This window comes from Cupressus sempervirens, chromosome 5 (assembly GCF_028749045.1).
Source record: "Cupressus sempervirens isolate cs-2001-9-10 chromosome 5, ASM2874904v1, whole genome shotgun sequence".
NCBI classification, from domain to species: Eukaryota; Viridiplantae; Streptophyta; class Pinopsida; order Cupressales; family Cupressaceae; genus Cupressus; species Cupressus sempervirens.
The window spans coordinates 576,937,485-576,945,274 of record NC_143122.1 but is presented as its reverse complement, the minus strand read 5'-3'; the positions used below and the strand labels follow the sequence as shown (position 1 = coordinate 576,945,274).

Sequence of the window (7,790 nt, the reverse complement as noted above, 5' to 3'; positions counted from 1 at the left end):
TAATATGATTTAAACTTTGACAGGTAGATGGTTGTCAAATTTAATCTAGAAGAATAAAAGTTAACATTAATACGGTCACACCATCTCACTCACCCATTCTACCATTGTAGAATGCCTATCGACATTAAAGATGTTTAGCAGAGGTGACTGCTCAACAATTTAAGCTCCACTCTGAATATGAAACTTGGAAATACAGCCAATTAAACTAAATTCATGTGAAACAGCCGAGCGCGGGGCCCATTAAACTTGAAGCGAATGTGGGACTATAATTGCTCCCTCTTCAACAACTTTTGTGCTGGTCTCACCTCCATCTCTGTTGTCATATTGCTGATACAATGTTGCCGTCATTAAATTCAAAGATTGAATTTTTATTATACTGCTGTCATGATTTCATTTAATTTAATATTCTAGAGGTAAGGAAAATTAGTATTCAGCAGTAAGATTCCAAGTCCCTAAAATGCAATGAAATATGGAAAATTCTGAAACTCATATGATAGATATAGAATGGAAGTATAAAGGGGGAAAAAAAAATACGAGGGCTTGAGCTTTTTAAGATAAGATTCCTAGTCCCTTCATTAAATTGAACTACATAGACTGCTTTGAGACTTGCTTACCTAAGATTTAGTCCAAACACTCCTTCCCAATAGCAAACTACAGACTTTGCAAAACACTTTCTCCCCTGCATTTTATTTTGATGCCAATCTGTCTGCACATCTTTTACATGTATTTGAATTCGCCTTACATTGCTTGTCTAAAGCAGGTTATAGAGTTCCAGACTGGTGTAATATGTCATCCTGTTCCAAGAGCATTCTTGATGTCTCTTCTCAATAAAATTGTAAAACAGTTTAGTCTTTGCGAAGAGAAAGGAAATTAAGAAAAGCATCGTATAATATGCACCATGGAGGAATCTGCCGTAGGTTGGAATACCATTTGCAGTTTGCGGAGGAGCGCTGTTTAATGGAGAGAGCTTTAGTCCCACATTCGTTTGTTAGTGAATATAGTGGGAGGAGAGAAGATATTAATAGGGTCGGATGGAGTGGAACAAAATTACGTAGTCGCGTGGTGAAGACAGAGCGAACTATTCTTTCGCCTTTTACTAAAGAATACCGTGTCTTCGCCACTCACAGCGGCATACGCCAGTTTCTAGAGGCTTACCTCTTTCTCAGAGGAGGCCCACAACCCAAAGCAAAGTTCGAACATATGGTGAAACATGTTATTAGGTTGATCTTAAAATACATGAGTTTAATATAAAAATTACATACATGAGGTTTATATAAAAATTACAGAAGTTTTAGATAGAGTATCATTGAGCAATTTGTGTTCATGTATGTGTCTATTGTAGGACTCATAATAAAATGGGAGTTATGTTTTTGAAGTATTATATTGTAATAAAATATTATAGTATGGGTATTAATAGAACAATGTTTTGAAGTATTGTATCGATGTTTTTTTAAATATTGTAATAATATTATTTTGTTGGGTAGTTAATAAAGAAATACTTATATATATTAATTGAAGGTGAGATGTAATATATCACAACTTTATTTGATTTTGATTATTGTTGAAGGTAGGATGTATACATCATAATTTTATTGGATCAAGAAACATCATTCTTTTAAGTGTTGATGTTATCTAGTTTGATTCATACTACTATGATAAGTATAGTATAGTTGAGTTGTTTAGTAAAATAAATATTTGATAAATATTGACCATCAATATCATTTGTCAATAAAGATACTTCTAAACTTTGTTAGGTAGGCTTTGATTTTGTATTAAAAGTAACAAAGTTTGGGCGATGTCTCGTTACAATCCAACTTAAAAGATTAATAGTTCAAGGCATTAAAGATTTTTTTTAACAATGCTCTTAACAATATCAAAAATCGCAACTGAAAAAATAATGAAGTCACTATCATTAGTAATATTGAATCTATCATTCAAGCTGAAGAAGTGTGAGCCTAATTGGATATGTACAAGAAAGGCAATGGTGTTATTTATCATACCAACTTCTTGTTCTTCCCTAATAGTTGTAGCAAGCTAAATCCCTCAATCAGGTAGATCCTAATATATCCTTATTGTAAATCCCTTAACATGGAGACATTTTAGTTGGTGTTTGAACTCCTCTCACAAGTTACTCATAACAAGATAAAACTCCTAACAAGGTTAGAGATAAATCCCTTAACCGGGTGACTCCTAATAGGGTATATTCATAGCAAGACTTTGTTGTAAGCTCCTAATAGGGTTGCACTCTTAATCAAGCGTACTTCAAAATAGTGTATTCATATTTTTGAGCACCACTCCCACCGTGGTTTTTGCAAAATTAGGTTTCCATGAGAAAAATACATGTGTCATGTGGTACATTTGTGTAGATGTTTATTTCTTGGTGTACATTTTATTACAACTAAGAATTATTTATTGCATACATGTGGTGAAGGTTTAAGGACATGTTTTATCAATTTGATTTTGATTTGATTATTGATAGATTATTGATTCACCCCCTCCCCTACCTCTTAGTAATATTAGGGATTGATTGTTTTAACAATAACCTCATATGTCTCATGGAAGGTTCATTGCATAGATGACACAAATTTTTGGTGTGACTTGTAATGGTTTCAATCTACTGACAAATAATGATGAATTTGTCCTTTGTTATGTCCCAAACATGAGGTATGAATCTAGTTATTTATGTGGATGTAGTGGTAATCAACTTAAGGAAAGTTCATTGCAAAGATGTCACTAGTCTCCCTATCACTTTGAGTAAAAAACAAATATTAGAGCAAACATTGAAGAATAAAGAGGTTTATTTTAACAAATCAAAAGATAACAAAGTTTGGATGCCTAAAAATGGGCAATATTCAGTCAAGTTGGGGTATGTAGCAATATAAATGAGGGTCACACAATGTATCACATGAAGAACATATTTTTTCTATTGGAGCAATATGGTGACATCTATTTACTTGGTTGGTCATAAGAATTAGAGTTGGCTAGTGACAAGTTAGCCAAATTAAATATTTGCAATTAGTTTACATGTGTGCTTTATGAATCTAAACAAAAGATGATAACCATGTCTTTTTACAATGTTCATTTACAAGTTATTGTTGGCATTATATGCTAACAAAACTATAATTATGCCTACCATTTACATCCTCTTTGTGGGTTAGGTTCAGTCTTGGCCCACTTTTATATGTGGATAACTTTTTTCTAGGGTTATGGGCGATTATCCTTGTTGTGGTCATTTGATCATTATGGTGGGAAATGAATAAGCATATCTTTAGAAAGATAAAATCTCCAGTTCAAAATGTTCAAGTCAAGACTGAACATTTAGTAAGTGAAGGAATCATGGCATATAATCAAAAGACCAGAATGTGTGAATCAAGGTTTACATAATGGGATATTATGGTGCTCAAAACATGGTCCGATATTAAGCTACCATTTAATGGGTCTACTATGAATATTCCCAAAGATAAAATTAGTAGAAAATAAGCAAGATAAAAAGCATCTTCTCTACCTTTTATGAAACTATATTTTGTTGGAGCAGTTCATGGCAATCCAGGTGCCTCGAATGTTGAAATTTGAAATTAGTGTTACAAATGTTTATGGGGGCTTGGCTTCTACTAAGGAAATAACAATATCTAAGGGTATAAAAATTATGCTAAAGCTTTGGCATTGCCACATGGTCTTCTATTAGCCTCTTACATGAGTATTGCACATTTGCATATAGAGGGAGATTCTTTCATTATGATTTCAACAACAAAAAGATTATGCCACAATTGGAGAATTACATGTACATTTTATAATAGGCATGGAATATTGTTCTACATGCCATAACTTTCATGTATAGACTCTGATTGACTCTATAAAAGAAGTACCAAAATCTCTCAACGAGCTCTATGACATGAAGAAGCTAAAACTATCATATGCCATCAAAATTTATAACACCATATAAAGGAATACAACATAGTCTAAATAGGTGATCACAGTTACCAAAATATGCAACACAATTATGCTCTAAACAAAAAAATAAAGGATCATTCTAACACCAACATGTGATATAAAATAAAATCTAACTCCACACCAAGGAGTACAAGATATATAAAAATCAAGGCATCAATACATTAAGTGATACAATGAATATATCTAACAAACTATTCTATCAGAAGAAACTCTAATACATCACAGTGGCAATATAACATTAAGTACAAAATGTGCTTCAAGTAAGAGCATAAATCACAAGTAACATACATCATGATAATGTTACCAATTTTTACCACCCTATGCAAATTGGTAGAACTGCTATCAACTATGCTTAGTAGGGTTTTTGAAAATGTGTCTTTCTTATTAAACCCTAGGGCATTTATGTTGTCTCATGTTTTGCAAAATGTAAAAAATCTTTGTTATGCATAGATATCCCTAAGTCTTTTGATATCTCTTCATATTACTTCTCCATGCTTCTAAAATATTTTAAGTAAGTTTCACAACATCACTTCTTTGTAATCATTAACTATTTGGCAAGATATGAAGATGTAAAATAATTACCAATAGGCTGGCATGGCTTTGCAGTGGTTAAGACTAATTGTCAAGTTAAGGGCACAAAGGAGAGATTCACACCAATCTCATGATCACAACAGGTTCGAAGGCTTCAAATATTTCATGTTGCAAAGGTACGAAAGGCAGTGGCAATGGTCAAGTCTATAGTTGTCACATCTTCACACATGGTTAAGGCTAACCCATGGTTTGGGATACGAAGCAGTGAAAGCTTTTTGGCACAACATCACATGGAGTTAAAGGGAACCCATGATTAAGGTGACGACGATGCAAAAGCTTCTTCATCACATTGTCCCAATTGTTATGAGACAGGTTAATATAAATATGTTTCGAGGGAGTTGTTCATAGAATAAAAGCAAATAAAATTCAATTGATATCATTCCATCAAAAGCTTCAAAACTTCAAGTTGCAAAGTTGTGAGAGCTAATTGTTTTCATCAAATTCAATGCTTTTGCATCATGGCACTCAGTTAAAGATAGACCAGGGTTTAAGTTGCAAAGTGGTGAAAGCTCTTGCTCACACTTTTGTAGAGTTTAAAGATGAGTTAATGATTCAAGTAGCAAGGTTGTGATGAATGAAAAATAATTAGCTTTAGTCAATTATCACAACATCGCATGACTAAATAGTTAATAAGGAAAATAGGTTGTGAGGCTGTGCATAGACAAAGAAAGATCAAGCTAGAGGGTTCTTGCTTCATCACAGGTAGTTAAGTTTGACCAAGGGTTAAGATAGAGATGATGTGAAATGTTATGTTTGCATTCTCCCAAAGTTAAATGCTATAACCTACTATAGGTTGTGAAAAGGTGACAAAGGGAAAGATGATGGCATCACGACATTGCAGAGTTAAAGGATTGTTATATCTTAATCGTTGTGAGGGTGTGAAGTGGTTAGTTTAGTATGCTCGCATGATTGCAACAGTTAATGAACTAATGTGATTTCAGCTATGAAGTAGTGATTGAGTATAAAATGAGATGATCACTGCTTCAGACAACTAAGAAGTCAATGAGGAAAAGGAGTTGCAAAGAAGCGAACAACAAGAAGGTACAACATCGTAGGTTAGCATGACCAATGAAATCTTAAGAAAGGTACAGAGCATGCAAGGTTGATTAAATTATGTCAACATTCCACTAAGGTGGTAGAAAGCATTGGGTTTGAGTTTTGAATTTTAGAGTTGGATAGGAGGGAACAAGGCCAAAGGATGAACATTGATTGCTTGATCTATGCAGTATATAGGGATTGGATTTTTAGATGGAGTAAAGCAAAGAAGATCTAAATGAAATCAGATGCTTTGAATGACTCAAGAAAGGAAATAAGTGTCTTGGGAGGAGTTGGAGATATCATGGCCTTGTCAACAAAGGCAGTTAAAGAGTTACATAGTTAAAGGTAGCAAAGGATAAACATAATTAATTGGAGGCTCCTACAATAAGTGTCACCTATCGATCTCGCTACTACTTTCTTAAGTTTTATCTGAATATAGAGAATTTTTTAAATGCAACATTCTAGAAATATCTTTGTATTATTTCTTCCAATAGTATTTTGACATGTGCCCCTCCCATATTGCAATCCTTCCCTATATAAGGATTTCTAGGATGTGGAGTAAGGGTTCTAGTTTTTTGCAACAAAGCCTTTTGTCATGATCTCTTAGGAGTCCTTCATAATTTTCTATAGATTACTTTTTAACTAGTTTGATGAATGTTGTTAAACTACTTTTGAATCTTGAATAAAGGAATTGTTTAGAAGCCCTTCTTGTGTTCATTTTTGTTGTATAAGTTGCTAGTTTGATATAACTTTTGTGATTCATTTTTGAGTCCCCAAGTTGTGTTCCAGTTTTTTCCTACAAGTTTTTTTTTTAGAATATTCATATAGGTTACAAGTCATGATTTTGCGCTTCCTTTTAGATCGTTAACTATGAGTAACGTTATTCTTGTTAGCATCTTGTTTAAATCCTAATCTTTCTTGTGAAGTATTTATGTATGAGTTTTCTGAGGTCAATATTGTGTTAATATTTAACTATTCAAAAGGCTTCATCATGTCAAGCCAACAATATTCTTATCTTAATATTTTGGTGTATCACCTCAAGTTACTTTTCAGTATTTACATTCATGCAAGTAATCCTTCTATCTCTTTCCCTCCCAAGTTTAAATTTTTGTTTGAAGAACAAATAGGTAAAACATTATAAGGAACTAGCCTAGAACCTAAAGATTCACTCCTATCCCTAGTACACCCACTACCCAGGAGTGTTTCCATGTTACTCAAAGTGACTAAGGTTAAGATCTAGTCAGGGTGCAACTTTTAGAGATAACAATTTTGGCACATAGCTCGATGGGACAAAAAAGGTTATTTTTGGTCCTTTCTCTATATTTTATTAACTATTTTTGGTGTGTACAATAAATTAACTCATTTAGAGTTAAAAAAGCATACACATTTGGTGACTCTAAGTTGGAAGAAAGATTAGTGCATATGACTTATGAGAAGAGTGTAGACAAGGAGTATTTCTACAAGTTTTGAATATAGGAAGTTGTCCCCACCTAGAAGGAGAGGTAGGATTTTTGAAAGAATCCAAGAGACCCTTGCTCATACTAGGAGGGCTAAATCCACTACTACACCAACAAGTCCTGTCGTCATTATAAGGAAAGTCACTATTACAAGGAGGATAATTTTCCAAGTACCAATGGAAAGGAAATATGCATTCGTCCCTTTTAAATTAAGGAAGTCCACTAAATTTTGCTCAACACCATGATATTCCTCTAGCTACTTTGAAAAGTTTACTAGACTTCACTGGAGAAGGCCAGACAACAACTTTCAAGCATATTTGAGATGTTGCAACATTGTGCAATGTGCATCATGTCATTGAGGAAGATGTTGTTGTAAAGATACTTGCAACCTCATTCAAAGGAAAAGCCCTAAAATGGTTTCAAAGCCTTGTTGTGGGTTCAATTCATTCATGGGATGCATTGGGAGATGTCTTGACAAAGCATTTTGAAGATAAATCAAACTTTTTGTCTCTTGTTGAGCTGCTCACAACCATCAAGCATGCTCCTCATGAGAAAATGATGGATTGCAATTATAGATTTCAAAGAACATGGAGAAGAATACCAAATATGATAAGGCCCTCAGTAGACCATGCTTTTCTCTATTATTTGAAAAGTTTAAACAATGATATTTCTGTTATGATACAATCTATGGGATGTTCTTCATTGTTGCAAGGTTATGATATTATTGTAAGAGCTAAAAATAGTCTTATTCAA

The 7,790-nt window shown here is 33.5% G+C and overlaps 1 non-coding gene across 1 annotated transcript; it reads left to right on the top strand.

The window, feature by feature from the left end:
* The first annotated feature begins 1,053 nt into the window (after positions 1 to 1,053).
* Positions 1,054 to 1,173, top strand: LOC149557235 (U5 spliceosomal RNA). Its single transcript, XR_016352494.1, has one exon. It is a non-coding gene; the product is annotated as a U5 spliceosomal RNA (small nuclear RNA).
* The last annotated feature ends 6,617 nt before the right edge of the window (positions 1,174 to 7,790 follow it).